General features: G+C 42.8%; 1 pseudogene; it reads left to right on the top strand.

Annotated features, from left to right (window-relative positions):
* The first annotated feature begins 1163 nt into the window (after positions 1-1163).
* Positions 1164-20582, top strand: part of LOC118402538 (translation initiation factor eIF-2B subunit gamma-like) — a 57893-nt pseudogene continuing 38474 nt past the window's right edge.

The raw sequence follows: 20582 nt of genomic DNA, 5'->3' as shown, positions 1-20582 counted from the left end.
AACGAATGATTTCTGCCTTCCATATAATACAAATAAAATGTGTGTGTTTAGTTGGTTATAAAAATGTTAGTACTGTACAACTAATATTTATTTGTGATCATTAAGTGGGATTTAATTGGCAAAGTGTCAGTGGACCAGTTATGTACCATGGTATTGAGGAGGTCAAATACTACACTCACTGCCAGTTGACAAACTTCGCTCCCATCATTAACGCATTATTATCCTGGTGGTCTAACTGCTGTTTTTCACCACAGTAAACATTTGTGTGTCTAAGCAGCACTATGGTGACCAGAAGGAGTTTAAAATGCATTCTCATAGCTGTGTCAGTGAACATTTACACAGTTTTCCTCTTTCCCTTCCCTCTCTTCAGAGTGAACTGTGATAGCTTGTCTTGTTATTTCAATGCTTCCACTACAGGCAGCTACCAATGAAGCTCATCTCCAGTCCAGAGAAAACAAAGCCACGCCACATTCCCAGAGTTAAATTTGCTGTTACATCGGAGGTCTGAGAATTGGGGTTTGGGCTCTGTCTGGAGGAGCTGGGTGGCTGGTAATCTGCACTGGTGGGGGCCTCAGCCCAGCCTGGAAATTGCTGGTGTGAGTCCTTAGGAATCTCCCTGTAAAGACACACAAAGTACATTTTCAGCTTTCCTTTCATACATTCTTTTATGATAAAATCATTATAATAAACATCATGAAATCATTTTTAAACGTCAACGTTTTCAAATGAGCATGAGCATGTCAACCAAATAGCAAATTAACATTGTGATAGCTTAAATAAAAAAATATGTGATAAGGATAAAATGCAAAACAGCAGACATGAAAAAGCCAAAAGTTATTTAATTCTCACAAAAAAACAAGCAACAAACATATTGATGATGATACTGATAGTGTTGGTTTTGTTGAATGTTTAAATCCTGATATGTTTCATTCTGACCAATGTCTGTATGAACAAAATATCCGATTTTAGATCTAGTTTTCTCCCTGGCCGATTTTTTGATGATGATGGTTACAATATGGATGTTGTTGTTTTTGTCGACTGTGTAAATCCTGAATTGTTTCATTCTGACCAATGACTGTAGGAACAAAAATATCAGTTTTTAGATATAGTTTTCTCCCGGACTGATTTCATCAACGGTAGGAAGTGTCATCATACAAGTTAGCATGGTGCTAGTCAGTTTATCGAACTGTATCTAATAATATTTTATTGTTTCACAAAAAGTTATTATCACGTATTGGTGAAGGTCTGCACATATTATAATAAGCTCATGAAATTGTTGATCTCGGTTGAGACTGTGGAACATTGCAAGATATCGAACTATTGGTTAGCTTGTTAGCTAACACTTGTGACAGCACAGCGCTGTCATATTGGGGACAAGTATATTGCTGCTGAATAAACAAACCTGTTGACGTTCTCCAAAAGGTAGGTCACGTGATTTGCTTGATCTACTACTGGGAGTCAACCTGACAATTGGTATTACTGCTTGCAAGTACTTAATCCGTTTGTTAGCGATTGAATTGTTGGCTAGTAAGGTAGCTAACATTAGCTAACTGAACATGTTTGTGTGGGTCACGTTTTTGGGATAATGTAGGAACTTACTTACTGTATGACGTCAGCAAGAGAGCAAGCACAATCGTGTTGATGTGGTCATATAAATTGGACCGCTGGTGTGCGTATGTATAACAGAAGATGGAGCTGCAGGCGGTATTGATGGCTGCTGGTGGTGGTTCTCGAATGATGGACCTGACCTACAACACCCGCAAACCTCTGCTACCTGTAGGGAACAAGCCCCTCATCTGGTAGCCCCTCAACCTGCTGGAGAGAGTGGGGATTGAAGGTAATATTCTCTACATTTATGGCTCGATCCAATCAAACCCACTTTGTTGTATTACTTTTTTTCATGTTCAAATAAAATCCCAGAATCATGGTGTTGGATACTACAACTACCAAGTGGACTCCCTCTGGTAGATGCTTCCTGTTTTCATAATAAGAGGTGTGTGTGTGTGTGTACCTACAGGCTGCAATGACACTTTCAAGGTAAAGGAGCTAAATACTTCAACAATGTAAAAGATATTCACATTTCTGTGTGACCTGAATGCAACAGATACCACTTATCCATGTTATTTAAGAATGTATGGGTAACACCGCCAGTGCCACCTCACCTCATCCCACATGACAGAGCAGCCCAGCATGGGAATGCAGTGTGACCCAATAACATCCCCACTCATGCCATATGTCAGTGTTCCCCAACTGGCGGCCCGGGGCTGGATTTGGCCCGCATGTGGTTTTATTTGATCCCCTAAGTTTTCTGAGCAAGAAAAAACAGATTTTAATTTTGGAAATCTCTTCCCAAGTATTCCAACGCATGATAGAGACACGTGATCGTATACAAATGTGAGCAAGGTTTGAAAGGATTGTTTTAGTCAAATATTATAACTGGGCTTCTTGCTGTCAATTTGCAGTCTACAAATGATTTGTAATTATGTTCCGGCCCCCCGACCACCCGCTCAATACAAATCGTCCTGCTGCTAAATCTTGTTGATGATCCCTCCCATATTTGTTGATGCATGAACCAATGGCGCAATAAAGGTCACTTAGGGACTGTGAATAAAAAGTACTGCTCTAGTGCTGTCAGTGGCAAAGCCATTATTTCTAAAAGGATGTATACCACCTTTACAACACCTTGGCCTCCTACTCCTATGTGTGTTTCTTAGTATTTGTTTCAGAATATAATGAGTTGGCTTATAGCCTAGCTAACATGTTTTTTGGAATACATGAGTCTAGCTAAGAAACTTTCAGTTAAGACAAAGCGAATGCATGGGTAGACCTATTTACAGTGTTTATAGGTCCCAGCAGTGGAGTCAGTTTGCTGCCAGGCCTCTATGTAGCTCAGACAGTCAGGCTGCATTTGGGTAATGATAAGTCAGAGGTAATTATTGGGGGATAAATGACTAAGATTGTTATAGAGAGCACATTTTTCTCCTCCAATCATGTGGGCCAGGGCTTGATTTTGGACTCCTCACGGCCTAGTTGTAATAGCCACCACTGTGGTCTGGGAAAGCTGTTCTTGGCCACCTCTTTGCTTCATTAAAGTGCACATGAGGGCCCTCCACTGGAGTTCAGTCTTGTGGAAGGTGTGGTGTGTCTGGTTAGGAGTGAGTGGATTTTGGGGGGTTTTTTAAAATGATTACTTGTTGAGTTCCTCATTATCCTTAGTGTTGAAGTAGCCCAAGGTAATTTCCATGTAAAAGGAGCCATGAGCACCAACGTGAAATCCACAGGAACATGTCAGATGAAAGCTAAGAGTCTATATTTTTGAGAAATGAAATTATATGTACATTTTCAACCATTTTCCATCCTAAAAATGTGGAATAAGCAAAGGCTTTGATTTCTTGTCAAAATATAGAAAATATATAGAAAACATCTACCATAAAAAGTCTTAGAAGGTAAGACCCCTGCCAACTAATATCAACACTTTTATGTTTAGTTTAGGGTCATTTTTTCTGCCTTCTGTATGTTTAAAAAACATTGCCTTGTGCTTTGAAATTTCATTACCAAAAACCCACATCATTCAGATATTTTCTAATTTCTCTTCCTTGTGTGGAGGTAGGATAATGACATTTCACAGAAGTAACAAGTAAAGGTAGACCTATCAGTTAGTGTTTTTATTGATATCAGTCGAGTACAGTACAGTACACAGTAGAGCACACTAGAGTTGAGTACACTGTACTGTTCTGTGTTGTACTCTACTGAGCTCTCCTGTGCAAATAATACCCAAATATGCAAAGGAGAATATTGTATATTTCTACCTTTTGTGTACCTATTTAGGATACATCACCATGAAGAGAATGACATTCATATCCATAATTATGTATTTCTGTGTAGTATAGATCAGGGAACTATGATGAAATTCCTTTACCACAATTCTGTTACCTGATATAATTCAATAACCAAAATAGTTTTCAAACTCAATGTGTCATGCCATAGCTGACACCATTCTTTCTACAGACATCTTGAATCTTAATTCGGAGCAGATATTTAAGAATTTTGGGGAAATGTGTTCATATAAAACTGAGGGAGGTTTTACATCTGCATCTGCACAGTTCTTTCAGTAAATGTGTTTAGTAAAATGTTCAGTGTAAATTGTCAAAGTAGGCCTTGTGCATAGAATTGTATGGTTTGTTAAACTCTGTTTGGCATACATTTTAAGTAAAGAATCGGATTCTTCCTTAACCATGGAATTGCCCCATAGCGGGATTGCCCGTTAAAGCAAGGTTTTATCATACACATTAGGGGAATTTCAACATAAAAAAAGTTCAGGTTCTCTAATTAGTGCATAGAAGTAGGCGATATGGGGTTTTCAAATGGAGATACTGTAGTGAAGGTTAACATACTATTCCAAAATTGTGTAGCTGGTCCACACTCAAGGTTTATCTTTAGTATTTATTTCATTCAGGGGTTGGTAGATATACAAACGTTTCGGCCTAAACCTTCGTCAGTGTCATTAGCGTCTCCTCTGAAGGTGTGCTTCTTTACTGTGGGCTCGTTAAGGGTAACGACTGACAGGTGCACTCACATGACAATAATGCATCTAAAAAAACTTTTTATAATAACGCATTGGAAAAACATTGGGCTATGTAATACACCTATTTCTTTCAATATTGTCACCTCTAGCCCAAATCTTTTCTATACCAATACACTGCAAGTCATCAGTTATATGACCCGCTTCCATAACATGTTTGGAAACAGGACAGGTGACATCACAGCGCCTGTCACGCCTTGGTCATTGTATTTTGTGTTTTCGTTATATTATTTGGTCAGGCCAGGGTGTGACATGGGTTTATGTTATATTGTATTTTCGTATTGGGTTTGTAGTATTTGGGATCGCGGCTGATTAGGGGTGTTGTATAGGCTTGGCTGCCTGAGGCGGTTCTCAATCAGAGTCAGGTGATTCTCGTTGTCTCTGATTGGGAACCGTATTTAGGTAGCCTGGTTTCGCTTTGTATTTTGTGGGTGATTGTTCCTGTCTCTGTGTAGTGTTCACCAGATAGGCTGTATTAGGTTTCTCGTTCCGTTTGTTGTTTTGTATATGTATAAGTTATTTCATGTTTCGCTCTTCATTCATTAAAGTCATGAGTAACTACCACGCTGCATTTCGGTCCGACTCTCTTTCCACAAACGAAGAACGACGTTACAGCGCCAATGTAACATTTGTTTTTGCAGGCAAACATTAGCAAATAAACTACATGTGTAGTGTTGCAGGTTATACAGGAGTTTATGTTATATTTACGATTGGAGATGGGACACATTAAAAAAAGGGTTGGTGATTGGGTTTACAGTGCCTTCAAAAACTATTCATACCCATTGACTTATTCCACATTTTGTTGTGTTACAGCCTTTTTTTCTCACCATTCTACACACGATACCCCATAATGACTGTAAAAACATTTTAATTTATTGAAAATGAAATACAGATATCTCATTTACATACAGTTAGAAGTCGAAAATTCCAGAAAATGGTGTCATGTCTGTAGAAGCTTCTGATAGGCTAATTGACATAATTTGAGTCAATTGGAGGTGTGTCCTGTGGATGTATTTCAAGGACAACTTTCAAACTCAGTGTCATGGGAAAATCCAAAGAAATCAGCCAAGACCTCAGGAAATAAAATGTAGACCTCCACAATAGAGGTCAACGATTAATCGGAATGGCCGATTAATTAGGGCCAATTTCAAGTTTTCATAACAATTGGAAATCGGTATTTTTGGACACCGATTTGGCCGATTTAATAAAAAAAATATAAAAAAATAAACACTGTACACCTTTATTTAATCTTCATTAAACTTGGCTAGTCAGTTAAGAACGCATTCTTATTTTCACTGACGGCCTAGGAACGGTGGGGCAGGGGCAGAACGACAGATTTTTACCTTGTCAGCTCAAGGATTCAATCTTGCAACCTTACAGTTAACTAGTCCAACGCTCTAACCACCTGCCTCTCATTGCACTCCACGAGGAGCCTGCCTGTTACGCGAATGCAGTAAGCCAAGGTAAGTTGCTAGCTAGCATTAAACTTATCTTAGAAAAAACTATCAATCAATCATAATCGCTAGTTAACTAAACATGGTTGATGATATTACTAGTTTATCTAGCGTGTCCTGCGTTGCATATAATCGATGCGGTGCGTATCGTTGATCCAATGTGTACCTAACCATAAAAGTCAATGCCTTTCTTAAAATCAATACACAGAAATATATATTTTTAAACCTGCATATTTAGCTAAAAGAAATCCAGGTTAGCAGGCAATATTAACTAGGTGAAATTGTGTCACTTCTTTTGCGTTCATTGCATGCAGAGTCAGTGTATATGCAACAGTTTGGGCCACCTAATTTGCCAGAATTTTACGTAATTATGACATAACATTGAATGCTGTGCAATGTAACAGGAATATTTCGACTTATTGATGCCACCCATTAGATAAAATACGGAACGGTTCCGTATTTCACTGGAAGAATAAACATCTTGTTTTCGAGATGATAGTTTCTGGATTCGACCATATTAATGACCTAAGGCTCGTATTTCTGTGTGTTATCATGTTATAACTATGTCTATGATTTGATAGAGCAGTCTGACTAAGCGATGGTAGGCACCAGCAGGCTCGTAAGCATTCACTCAAACAGCACTTTCGTTTTGCCAGCAGCTGTTTATGACTTCAAGCCTATCAACTCCCGAGATTAGGCTGGTGTAACCGATGTGAAATGGTTAGCTAGTTAGCGGGGTCCGCGCTAATAGCGTTTCAAATGTCACTCGCTCTGAGACTTGGAGTGGTTGTTCCCCTTGCTCTGCATGGGTAACGCTGCTTTGAGGGTGGCTGTTGTCGATGTGTTCCTGGTTCAAGCCCAGGGAGGAGCGAGGAGAGGGATGGAAGCCTATACGGTTACACTGGCAATACTAAAGTGCCTATAAGAACATCCAATAGTCAAAGGTATATGAAATACAAATCATATAGAGAGAAATAGTCCTATAATTCCTATAATAACTACAACCTAAAACTTCTTCCCTGGGAATATTGAAGACTCATGTTAAAAGGAACCACCAGCTTTCATATGTTCTCATGTTCTGAGCAAGGAACTTAAACCTTAGCTTTCTTACATGGCACATATTGCACTTTTACTTTCTTTTCCAACACTTTGTTTTTGCATTTTTTTAAACCAAATTGAACATGTTTCATTATTTCTTTGAGGCTAAATTGATTGTAATTCATGTATTATATTAAGTTAAGTTAAAATAAGTGTTCATTCAGTGTTGTTGTAATTGTCATTATTACAAATACATGGGGGGAAAAATCGGTATCAGCTTTTTTTTGGTCCTCCAATAATCGGTATCGGCGTTGAAAAATGATAATCGGTTGACCTCTACTCCACAAGTCTGGTTCATCCTTGGGAGCAATTTCCAAACGCCTGAAGGTACCACGGTCATCTGTACAAACAACAGTACGCAAGTATAAACACCATGGGACCACGCAGCCATCATACCCCTCAGGACAGAGACGCGTTCTGTCTGCTAGAGAATGTACTTTGGTGCGAAAAGTGCAAATCAATCCCAGAACAACAGCAAATTACCTTGTGAAGATGCTGGAGGAAACAGGTACAAAAGTATCTATATCAACAGTAAAACGAGACTTACATCGACATAACCTCAAAGGCCGTTCAGCAAGGAAGAAGCCACTGCTCCAAAACTGCCATAAAAATAGCCAGACTACATTTTGCAACTGCACATGGGGTCAAAGAAAGTACTTTTTGGAGAAATGTCCTCTGGTCTGATGAAACAAAAATAGAACTGTTTGGCAATATTGACCATCGTTATGTTTGGAGGAAAAAGGGGGAGGCTTGCAAGCCGAAGTACCCATCCCATCCGTGAAGCACGGGGGTGGCAGCATCATGTGGGTTTGCTTTGCTGCAAGAGGGACTGATGCACTTCACAAAATAGATGGCATCATGAGGCAGGAAAATTGTGACTATATTGAAACAACATCTCAAGACATCAGTCGAGAAGTTAAAGCTTGGTTGCAAATGGGTCTTCCAAATGGACAATGACCCGAAGTGTACTTCCAAAGTTGTGGCAAAATGGCTTAAGGACAACAAAGTCAAGATATTGGAGTGGCCGTCACAACGCCCTGACCTCAAACCCATCGAAAATTGTGAGCAGAACTGAAAAGGCGTGTGTGAGCAAGGAGGCCTACAAACCTAACTCAGTTACACCAACTCTGTCTGGAGGAATAGGCCAAAATTCATCCAACTTATTGTGGAAGGCTACCCGAAATGTTTGACCCAAGTTAACCAATTTAAAGGCAATGCTAACAAATACTAATTGAGAGAACGTAAACTTCCACTGGGAATGTGAGGAAATAAATAAAAGCTGAAATAAATCATTCTCTCTGTTATTATTCTGATTTCACATTCTTAAAATAAAGTGGTGTTCCTAACTGACCTAAGACAGGGAATTTTTACGAGGATGGAATGTCAGGAATTGTGAAAAACTGAGTTTAAATGTATTTGGCAAAGGTGTATGTAAACATCCGACTTCAACAGTAACTATGCACACCCCTGAGTCAATACTTTTTTTAGAAGCACCTTTAGCAACGATTACAGAGTCTTTAGGTTAGGTTAGGTTAGGTTAGGTCATGCTGAAAGGTGAATTTGTCTTCCAGTGTCTGGCGGAAAGCAGATTGATCCAGGTTTTCCTCTAGGATTTTGCCTGTGCTTAGCTCTATTCCTTTTCCTATTTTTGTCTTCAAAAACTCCCCAGCCCTTAACAATTACAAGCATAACCATAATATGAAGCAGCCACCACTATGCTTGAAAATATGGATTGGGGTACTCCGTAATGTGTTGTATTGGATTATCCCGAAACAACACTTTTTTTATATTCAGGACATAAAATGAATTGCTTTGCAACAAGTTTTGCTGTATTACTTTAGTGCCTTGATGCAAACACAATGCATGTTTGGGGACATTTTTATTCTGCACAGGTTTCCTTCTTTTCACTCTGTCAATTAGGTTACTATTCTGGAGTAACTACAATGTTGTTGATCCATCAGTCTTCTATCACAGCCATTAAACTCTAACTGTTTGTGACTTGTTAAGCACATTTTTGCTCCTGAACTTATTTACGCTTGCCATAACAAACGGGTTGAATACTAATTGACTCAAGACATTTCAGCTTTTCTTTAAAAAAAAAAAAGGTTTTCTAAGAGATGGGTTATTGTGTGTAAGTCAGTGACAATTTTTTGTAATTTTAATACATTTTAAATTCAGGCTGTAACACAACAAAATGTGGAAAAAGTCAATTGGTGTGAATACTTTCTGAATGCACTGTAGTTGATTTGGGTATGTAGCACGAAAATGCATACTATCCCACCTGAAAGTCAGAGCCCTCCCAGTCCCTATAGTAACTTCATGTGTGGCAGTATTTACTGTGAGCAGCCAACTAGCAAAGCCCCGCAATTAGCTTTTACAAGACTAAATACAGCAACAGTAAGCAAACTACTTTGGAAGGAACATTTCTGCAGTCAAGACAACCCTTACAATGTTTTCGATGTGTAAAGAAGCAAGTATTACGTTTTAAGTGTTTTGAATTATTTTATTTTATGCACATATTCAAGTAATATATTCTGCCATCTGTCCCATACAGTGGGGCAAAAAAGTATTTAGTCAGCCACCAATTGTGCAAGGTCTCCCACTTAAAAAGATGAGAGATGCCTGTAATTTTCATCATAGGTACACTTCAACTATGACAGACAAAATGAGAAAATAAAATCCAGAAAATCACATTGTAGGATTTTTTATGAATTTATTTGCAAATTATGGTGGAAAATAAGTATTTGGTCACCTACAAACAAGCAAGATTTCTGGCTCTCACAGACCTGTAACTTGCCCCACTGTATGAGTGACTGGGTTTAGTATTCCTAAACATCTTTGTTGGTCCTCTATAGAGGTAATTGTGATCACAACCAAAGAGGTGCAGAAGATGATCAGCACAGATCCCAAGATGAAGCTGGATGTGAAGATGAAGTTAGACATAGTGTGTATCCAGCAGGATGCTGACATGGGCACCGCAGACGCCCTCAGACACATTCAACAGAAAATCAAGGTGGGTCTCAGACTCAGACAGTTGATCTCATAAAGTGCGTCTCAAATGGCACCCTATTCCCTACGTAGTGCACTCCTTTTGACAAGGGCCCATAAGGAGGATAAGATGCCGTTTTTGACACATACACAGACAGTTGACCTCATAGCCAGATTGGCTGCTCTCTCTGCCCATGCATTGACTGGATCTAATGTGGGAGCTCCTGGGGGTTAAATCCTAACCTTTAGTTATGGGTTATTGACGTAAATCATCCAATGAAGTCAATGGGAGATTTTCCCAAAAAATAATGTGGAGTTGAATAAACTGATTTCAGGTTGAGATTTGACTTTCAACCGTAAATACTGTTTAATGTATCCTCCCTATTGTGAACTGGAGATTTTAATGTGTTTAATGTTATTTTGAATGTTATATATCTATCAATATACTGTACAGGCCTGTCAATGCAGACCACATGAGTGTACTGTATGTCCAAGACAACATGGTCTCATAGTAGAGCACCTTGTTGATAAATTGGAATCAATGATTAATTGCTTTGGTATTTGGGGGGCACAGAGTCAGCTGATAATGGCTGATCATTTGAAAGAATGAGAAAATGGGAGAAAATGCCAGGACAAATGTTCTCAGAGTGTGTCAGTGTGTGTAGGGCTGTAGCTGGTGAAGGTGGTTCAGCCAGTGAGGGAGCGAGGGTACTACTAGCCCCAGAATGAGCCTATAGAAGACAGGCGCCCCATGTTTCACTTGGACACGGTATGGAAAGACTGAGGACAGCGAGGCTATTAAAGCAGGAGATCCTGTGTGCCGCTGGGTGACCACTGACCCGTGCGTTCCTGGTCCCGGCTAAGCGAAGGGCCTCATTTCACCTGCTGCAAACCTGCCTCCCCCACTCCCTCCCTACAGCCGTTCCCCTCTCTCCCCCTCCCCTTGCTGCTCTTCAAACAGATGATGTCAGTACTGTCCAACGCACGGAGCGGATCACTGAAACCCACCCTGGTCTGTAGCATTCTGGAGCCAGGACAAGGAGACATGTTGAGGGGTCTGGGATCGCTGGGGAACAGAGGGGAGGGATGTGGACTGTTGACTGGATGGCCTATCTTTCTATATTTTATCATGTTTTTGTTGTTGTCCAAATGAGATCATATTCAATGTTTTTTTGTTATGGTTTTATGCACATTGATTTATTCTAGTAAGGAGTAAGTAAACCAGAGATGTTGTATTGTAACTGTATAAAGTATTAAGACAAGTTCAGACTCATGAGCCCCTATTCAGACTCTGTTTGCATTAAACTTACAGTAAAGCCACATTACAAAAACACAGACATTTCCATTGACTGTCTGGGGGCAAACAGAACCAAGCGGGCTCAGCTGGCCTCCGGGGAGAGAAGAGGACTGGCTCCAGCATGCTCCCTCCCTCAGTGCCTCCACATGCTTTTCTACCTAATCCAGCACAGTCACGTAGATTAAAGGCATTGAATTGCACAGTCCCCCAGCACACAAACTGACCCTGAGGTGATGAGAGAGGAAACCCTGCAATGGGGCTCCAAATCCCCGCATAGGAATCACTCTGTTGTCTCTCCCCTCCCAGACCATCCCATCAACACGAACACACTGCACCTGGGGAATGATGGGTGTATCTGACTAAATACTGTAAATTCCGTTTGCCTAAAGTCACATATTGAGAAAAAGATTAGTGTACAAGGACTTTGTGTTCAGTGATTAAGCATTAAGCCACATTGACGTCTGTGATTTGGGCAGTATGTAAGACACAGAGCAGGCTTCTCATGTGAGTGGGGACACAGGAGACATGGTTGAATGAGAGCGGGAGGTCAGGAGTTCTTGCTATTCCCTCATATATACACACACACACACACACACACAGAGCTTTTGATAGAGCTCCCCCTCTGTCATAAGTGCATACAATAAAAAAGACTACTCTTGAATAAGGCTAAAAACAACTTTGAACCAGTCTATATCTTTCTGATATTTCATTTTTGGGCAAGTGTTGGTGATGAGGTATGAATAAGAATGATTAGAAAGTAATTGTATTGTAATGCAATTGTAACTATTGTGGGATATTATTAGCCTTAACTACGGGACAAAATGCACATTGAAAAATAATAATAATAATATATGCCATTTAGCTGACGCTTTTATCCAAAGCGACTTACAGTCATGAGTGCATACATTCTACGTATGGGTGGTCCCGGGAATCGAACCCACTACCCTGGCGTTACAAGCGCCATGCTCTACCAACTGAGCCACAGAAGGACCGGCGTCCCTCCGCATTATTATTCATGCACACATAACCTAAACTGTTAAATCGAGATCAGTTGTCACTGGAATGTCTCAACTGTATATGCCAAGTTGAGAGTGCTCAGCAGAGACTTAGCCTTATGAAACCAGAGGTGTCTGGCTGATTGATTAGTCCGCTCAATGAGCATGCATGCGTGTTGTGTGTGCGTGCTCCGTGTATGTGCTCAATGTGTGTGTTTGTGCGTGCCGTTTGTGTCTGTCTATGGACTGTGTAGAGACAGCAGGAATCGAGCTGGCAGGCACTCCTGACAGATAGATAGATAGATAGATAGATAGATAGATAGATAGATAGATAGATAGATAGATAGATAGATAGAGAGAGCACACCCTCTCTCCTCTCTACAGTGCTGCGTGCAGGGTGGTCTCACCTGGCTGAGAGTGGAGGGAGCCTGGGAGGGGGAACAGGGCCTTGGGGCAGCCAGGCAGAACCAGGCAGGGGAGGCAGGCAGTGTGGGTGGCCATGACCTAACCACCAGAGATCAGGCCTGCTGAAAGGCCACAAACCCTGTCAGATAATCCTCCAGCTGACACCATTCCAGTGTCACATTATACGTCCCAAATGGCACCCTACTCACTATCTAGCGCACGACTGTTGACTAGGGCCCATAGGGCTCAGGTCAAAAGTAGTGCACAATATAGGGAATAGGGTGCCATTTGGGACAGCCACAGAGTTGCCTACTGACTGTCTGACAACCCTCAGCCCTCAGTCCGCCTCCGACCCACCATCCGACCGCCCGACTGGACAGACAGACCGCTCCCTATTGACCGGCAGTAACAAAGGGATTTTTGCCGCTTTTAGTGGTTGGTTAACTTGGGATTCAGAAATAGAAATGATTGCTGTGTTTAACCATTAGGAGCTGTCTAGCAAATCAGTTTACTCTGATATTGTGACTTCACCTAATGGGGTTTATCTCAGCTGTTGAGAGTATACAACATTGTACAGCCAGATGTATTAGATGCATATGTAGTTATGTGACCTGACCTGAATATAGTAAGTGTAGCCTATTACTATTTTCATGGTGGTAATGTAACTTATGCCTCAAAGAGACACTCAACAGGATATATTTCAAGCAAACGTTACTTTGTCACGATTTACTGTGAAAAGTTTTACAGTGCTTCAAAGTCTTTCTTGACAATATATGTTGAAACCAAACCCTCACCCCCACACATGTCTGTTCTAACAATTCAAACCGGTCTGAAAACCTTAGTGTTGGGATTAACAATAGGAGAAGATGCTCCGGTAGTCTCTCTCCAGTAGCACAGAGACAGACAGTGGGATTGGGGCCCCTGGCTCTGGCCTGGTTGTTATCTGTTGACCATGTGTGCTGTGGACTGTGGAGCAGAGCAGAGCCTCACAGAGCCTGACTGCTGAGCTGCGTGCCCCGTGTGCAGAACGTCACGGCAGGGCCTCTCCCCAGGCCTCCCCAATGAGGCATACAGCCTTTATAGAGCTAGGCATGCTTTAACAGGCCTCACTCCTCACTTGCCTTCCCTGTTTATTTATCCACAGGCCCAAGATGGCCAGAGCAGATGGGAACCAGACATCTCAAACAGAAACAATGGCAAATGCAGTGCAAGATTTATCGCTGGATTCCCCTGTGCCCCTTGCTACACTACGCTAGGCTGCCTGGGAGTTAGGAGAGCACAATGTTTATCAAGGAGGTTCACCCTCCTTTAACGCTCCTTCTCTCTCTCCCTCTCTCCACTCTCTCCTCTCTCTCTCTCTCTCTCTCTCTCCTCTCTCTCTCTCTCTCCTCTCTCTCCTCCTCTCTCTCTCCTCTCTCTCTCCTCTCTCTCCACTCTCTCTCTCTCTCTCTCTCTCTCTCTCTCTCTCTCCTCCTCCCTCTCTCTCTCTCTCTCACTCTCCACTCTCCCTCCCTCCATCTCTCTCCACTCTCCTTTCTCTCTCTCTCTCCACCTCTCCTCTCTCTCTCTCTCTTCTCTCTCTCTCTCTCTCTCTCTCTCTCTCTCTCTCTCTCTCTCTCTCTCTCTCTCTCTCTCTCTCTCTCTCTCTCTCTCTCTCTCTCTCTCCTCTCTCTCTCTCTCTCTCTCTCTCTCACCTCTCTCTCTCTCTCTCTCTCTCTCTCTCTCTCTCTCTCCACCTCTCTCTCTCTCTCTCTCTCTCTCTCTCTCTCTCTCTCTCTCTCCTCTCTCTCTCTCTCTCTCTCTCTCTCTCTCTCTCTCTCTCTCTCTCTCTCTCTCCACCTCCCTCTCTCTCTCTCTATCTCCACTCTCCCGCCCTCCATCTCTCTCCACTCTCCTTTCTCTCTCTCTCCATCTCCCTCTCTCTCTCTCTTTCTCTCTCTCCACCTCCCCCCCTCTCTCTATCTCTCTCTCTCTCCACTCTCTCTCTCTCCACTCTCCATCTCTCTCCACTCTCCTTTCTCTCTCCCTCCACTGCTCTCTCTCCACTTTGCCCACCCCTCTTATGAACCCATTTTCATTGTGACTGTCGTTAAGAGAAACATGGCCAAACTTTTCATGCACTAAGGACTTTTTGAGCATCGTTGGCTCATATGTTCATGCATATATGCACATCGTTTGAGATGAATGTCACAGCTCGAAGAAGCTCAGGTGTTTTGAGCATAAGGTAAAGCTGGGGGGAATAAAGTGTATTTCAAGGCTGGAGTGCGTGATAACTTGTTGAGCATTGGCTAGGGACAGCTAAATGTATTTTCAATTTCATTTGAAGGGTGTTCCTCCTATTAGGCAGAATATTGTCACGGACTCTGATGTCAAAGGGTCCTGGGCATGCTGTAGAAAAAGTTTAAGAGGATATTGTCCTAGATTAAACGGTATATTTCAAAATACCGGCGGTATGATTTTCAATACCGTAATTTTGTAAAAATATATTATAAATAAATGACATTCCGCTCAGTGCTCCAGCTATGCATTTGATTTTCTAACACGATGCTTATGAATCTCTGTGGTCCTCCTCTATGTCTCCCTCCAGACGGACATTTTGGTGGTGAGCTGTGACCTGATAACGGACGTTGCTCTCCACGAGGTGGTTGACCTGTTCCGGGCTCACAATGCCACCCTCTCAATGCTGATGAGCAAAGCCCACGAGTTCACGGAGAGACTGTCCCTGGACAGAAGGGCAAGAAAAAAACGGGTACACAAGATTCACAAAATTACACAACTGCCAGTATTACACCAGGTCTGCACAAAAAAGTGACACACCGCACTACCTAGTCATATCAGTAGTGCAGTGTCAGTTTTATGGATGACATTTGAAGTTGCATTTCCCCAAATGAGGCTATTCCTCGGATAACTGTTCATTTGCTTGTAATATTCTACAATCAAACTCTTTAATGTTTTTTAGTAAATCTGTCTTATTAAACCCAGTGAACATCCATAGGCCTAGATGTTAGTTTACAAGCCGGGCAGATACCAAGCTTGTTAGCCGTGTGGTGAGATCTTAGCCATTGCTGTGTGATTGTTCATCTGGTGTCTTCCTTTTCCCAGGGGAGCAGAGGGACTTTGTTGGGGTGGACGGAACAGGGAAGAGGCTCCTCTTTATGGCCAACGAGGCCGACCTGGACAAAGGTCTAGTCATCAGGAAGTCCATCATGAGAAAGTGAGTATTACTTGAGCAGCACAAGCAATGGTGTACTTCCGGCGCCGACAGAGATGGCCGCCTCGCTTCGCGTTCCTAGGAAACTGCAGTTTTTTGTTTTTTTTTACGTGTTATTTCTTACATTAGTACCCCAGGTCATCTTAGGTTTCATTACATACAGTCGAGAAAAACTACTGAACATAAAAGCAGCGTCAACTCACCATCAGTACGACCAAGAATATGACTTTCACGAAGCGGATCCTGTGTTCTGCCTTTCACCCAGGACAACGGAATGGATCCCAGCCGGCGGCCCAAAAAACCGACTTTGTAAAAGAGGGAAACGTAGCGGTCTTCTGGTCAGACTCCGGAGACGGACTCATCGTGCACCACTCCCCAGTATACTTCTCGCCAATGTCCAGTCTCTTGACAACAAGGTTGATGAAATCCGAGCAAGGGTAGCATTCCAGAGGGACATCAGAGACTGTAACGTTCTTTGCTTCACGGAAACATGGCTCACTGGAGAGACGCTATCGGAGTCGGTGCAGCCAGCTGGTTTCTCCAGGCATCGCGCCGACAGAAACAAACATCTTTCTGGTAAGAAGAGGGGCTAGGGGCGTATGCCTTATAGCTAACGAGACCTGGTGTGGTCACAAAAGCATACAGGAACTCAAGTCCTTCTGTTCACCTGATTTAGAATTCCTCACAATCAAATGTCGACCGCATTATCTACCAAGGGAATTCTCTTCGATTATAATCACAGCCGTATACATTCCCCCCCAAGCAGACACATCGATGGCTCTGAACAAACTTTATTTGACTCTTTGCAAACTGGAATCCATACATCCTGAGGCTGCATTCATTGTAGCTGGGAATTTTAACAAGGCTAATCTGAAAACAAGACTCCCTCAATTGTATCAGCATATCGATTGCGCAACCAGGGCTGGCAAAACCTTGGATCATTGCTATTCTAACTTCCGCGACGCATATAAGGCCCTGTCCCGCCCTCCTTTCGGAAAAGCTGACCACGACTCCATTTTGTTGATCCCTGCCTACAGACAGAAACTAAAACAAGAAGCTCCCACGCTGAGGTCTGTTCAACGCTGGTCCGACCAATCTGATTCCACACTCCAAGACTGCTTCCATCACGTGCACTGGGATATGTTTCGTATTGCGTCAGACAACAACATTGACGAATACTCTGATTCAGTGTGCGAGTTCATTAGAACGTGCGTTGAAGATGTCGTTCCCATAGCAACGATTAAAACATTCCCAAACCAGAAACCGTGGATTGATGGCAGCATTCGCGTGAAACTGAAAGCGCGAACCACTGCTTTTAATCAGGGCAAGGTGACCGGAAATATGACCGAATACAAACAGTGTAGCTATTCCCTCCGCAAGGCAGTCAAACAAGCTAAGCGTCAGTATAGAGACAAAGTAGAATCTCAATTCAACGGCTCAGACACAAGAGGTATGTGGCAGGGTCTACAGTCAATCACGGATTACAAAAAGAAAACCAGCCCCGTCACGGACCCCAGGCAGACTAAATAACTTTTTTGCCCGCTTTGAGGAAAATACAGTGCCACTGACACGGCCTGCAACCAAAACATGCGGCCTCTCCTTCACTGCAGCCAAGGTGAGTAAAACATTTAAACGTGTTAACCCTCGCAAGGCTGCAGGCCCAGACGGCATCCCCAGCCGCGCCCTCAGAGCATGAGCAGACCAGCTGGCTGGTGTGTTTACAGACATATTCAATCAATCCCTATCCCAGTCTGCTGTTCCCACATGCTTCAAGAGGGCCACCATTGTTCCTGTTCCCAAGAAAGCTAAGGTACCTGAGCTAAACGACTATTGTAGCACTCACTTCCCTCATGAAGTGCTTTGAGAGACTAGTCAAGGACCATATCACCCCCACCCTACCTGACACCCTAGACCCACTCCAATTTGCTTACCACCCAAATAGGTCCACAGACGATGCAATCTCAACCACACTGCACACTGCCCTAACCCACCTGGACAAGAGGAATACCTATGTGAGAATGCTGTTCATCGACTACAGCTCGGCATTTAACACCATAGTACCCTCCAAGCTCGTCATCAAGCTCGAGACCCTGGGTCTCGACCCCGCCCTGTGCAACTGGGTACTGGACTTCCTGACGGGCCGCCCCCAGGTGGTGAGGGTAGGCAACAACATCTCCACCCCGCTGATCCTCAACACTGGAGCCCCACAAGGGTGCGTTCTGAGCCCTCTCCTGTACTCCCTGTTCACCCACGACTGCGTGGCCACACACGCCTCCAACTCAATCATCAAGTTTGCGGACAACACAACAGTGGTAGGCAACAACGACGAGACGGCCTACAGGGAGGAGGTGAGGGCCCTCGGAGTGTGGTGTCAGGAAAATAACCTCAATTGATTGTGGACTTCAGGAAACAGCAGAGGGAACACCCCTATCCAAATCGATGGAACAGTAGTGGAGAGGGTAGCAAGTTTTAAGTTCCTCGGCATACACATCACAGACAAACTGAATTGGTCCACTGACAGCATAGTGAAGAAGGCGCAGCAGCGCCTCTTCAACCTCAGGAGGCTGAAGAAATTTGGCTTGTCACCAAAAGCACTCACAAACTTCTACAGATGCACAATCGAGAACATCCTGGCAGGCTGTATCACCGCCTGGCACGGCAAGTGCTCCACCCACAACCGTAAGGCTCTCCAGAGGGTAGTGAGGTCTGCACAACGCATCACCGGGGCAAACTACCTGCCCTCCAGGACACCTTCACCACCCGATGTTACAGGAAGGCCATAAAGATCATCAAGGACAACAACCACCCGAGCCACTGCCTGTTCACCCCGCTATTATCCAGAAGGCGAGGTCAGTACAGGTGCATCAAAGCTGGGACCGAGAGACTGAAAAACAGCTTCTATCTCAAGGCCATCAGACTGTTAAACAGCCACCACTAACATTGAGTGGCTGCTGCCAACACACTGACTCAACTCCAGCCACTTTAATAATGGGAATTGATGGGAAATGATGTAAATAAATCACTAGCCACTTTAAACAATGCTACCTAATATAATGTTTACATACCCTACATTATTCATCTCATATGTATACGTATATACTGTACTCTATATCATCTCCTGCATCTTTATGTAATACATGTATCACTAGCCACTTTAACTATGCCACTTTGTTTACATACTAATCTCATATGTATATACTGTACTCGATACCATCTACTGTATCTTGCCTATGCGGCTCTGTACCATCACTCATTCATATATCTTTATGTACATATTCTTTATCCCCTTACACTTGTGTGTATAAGACAGTAGTTTTGGAATTGTTAGTTAGATTACTTGTTGGTTATGCTAACCATGTGTATGTGACAAATAAAATTTGATTTGATTTGACATGGGTTATTACTGAAATGCATTGCTCAGAGTCATAATGTAGACTCCATAGGCTATATCGCGTCTGGCTCTGATACTGCTCATTATCTACCAGGTGATATATTTACTCTAATGAGGTGTTATTGGATGCCTTGTAAGATTTTCATTCAAATCTTGTTGTTGCTGTGTTGAATCAAGTACTTTTCACACGATGAATGACGTTTCAGAACATTTTCAAATAATGTGACCTGGAACAACAACTAACACCTCTCTGGTTTAGCAATTCAGGGATACATATAGCTTGCTAGCTTGCTATTTTTCTCCCAATCCTTATCAAGCCACCATGTTGTGTGTGTGTGTGTGTGTGTGTGTGTGTGTGTGTGTGTGTGTGTGTGTGTGTGTGTGTGTGTGTGTGTGTGTGTGTGTGTGTGTGTGTGTGTGTGTGTGTGTGTGTGTGTGTGTGTGTGTGTGTGTGTGTGTGTGTGTGGAGCACACAAGCTAAGGCGTGGGAGTGGAGGAGTGTTGGAAGGAACAATGCAAACTTGCTCAGCTCTGACCCTTCATTTGTGTGGGATTGCTAATAAAAACACAGCACTCCCCAGTCTTGACTGTCATGAGACTTGCCAATTACTCCAGCTATACAGGGATTTGCTCCTGCTTTGGCTGTGTTCTGCTGTTTTTCCACGGCAGACCCCCTGTTCCAGCTGAGCGCATGCTGTGGCCCTTTTTCTTTTCTTTCACTTGTTCTCTCTCTTTTTCCAACATCCATTTAGATGTGTTTTTTCAAGAGGCTTTAGCGTTGAGGTGTGTGTGTGTGCTTGCTTGCATTTGGCTGTTCCTAAGCCTTCTAGTTAAGGTCTTATTCCATCACCACCCTAAGTCTTAAAAGATTTCAAGCAGAATTAATGTTTGTTCAAATGCCAAAGGTGTAGCCTAAATCCTACATGTATACCTGGCCAGATGGATAAAATGACATACTGATGTAAAATACTTGTAGATATACTGCCCACCATCTTGGGATTAGGCTGTTTAGAGCTGATGGAACACCATAGTCATTCTTTATTTTTTTAAATAAATTGCTTATCTCAATAATCAGCAAATACTGGTGCGAACTAGTGTGCAAAACGTATCATGAACCCCTTTTTAGCATTATGTTGCGTCCCCAGTGTGGCATGTGTGTAT

Source organism: Oncorhynchus keta, chromosome 23 (genome assembly GCF_023373465.1).
Source record: "Oncorhynchus keta strain PuntledgeMale-10-30-2019 chromosome 23, Oket_V2, whole genome shotgun sequence".
NCBI lineage: Eukaryota > Metazoa > Chordata > Actinopteri > Salmoniformes > Salmonidae > Oncorhynchus > Oncorhynchus keta.
Note: the sequence above shows the minus strand (reverse complement) of the source record. Positions and strands in the feature narration are given on the sequence as shown.